The sequence below is a fragment of the Petaurus breviceps genome, unplaced genomic scaffold (assembly GCF_028583685.1).
Source record: "Petaurus breviceps papuanus isolate PSGF00001 unplaced genomic scaffold, PetGlider_PUasm1.0 90639, whole genome shotgun sequence".
Classification (NCBI taxonomy): Eukaryota; Metazoa; Chordata; class Mammalia; order Diprotodontia; family Petauridae; genus Petaurus; species Petaurus breviceps.
The window spans coordinates 231938-232430 of record NW_027187296.1 but is presented as its reverse complement, the minus strand read 5'-3'; positions in this window follow the sequence as shown (position 1 = coordinate 232430).

The following is a 493-nucleotide window of genomic DNA, read 5'->3' as shown; positions in this document are numbered from 1 at the left end:
ATATTTATAATCTCTATAGGCATTGTGAATATGGCATTGCTGATACAACTTGGTATCACAGGACCAAGGGATTGTCATGTCAAATCATTTTACCAAGTGTCTAGCACTAAGCCAGAGCACATATAAGCCCACAAGGAGTAGCTATCTAAGCTACATTTATGTTCCATGGGGCATGCTCAAGCCAAAGCATATTGGAAGGGGAGGTGAGTATCATATTTAAGCCCATTACACATACTACACAGGTAAGCATTTAATAAATGTTTGTTGATTGCTTTAAAAAATGCTTGTTTATTCATAGAATCAGAGAATCTGAGTTATAAGGAACCTCAGAAGTTATCTAGTCAAACATCTACCTGAAGAAGGAATCTACTCTCAAAATCCCAGATCAATGGTCATCCACCCTCCCCTTAAAGACATGTAATGATGAGATATTCAATATCTTGAGCAGCCCAGTCCCATTTTTGGACAGCTCTAGTTAATTATAAAATTTTCC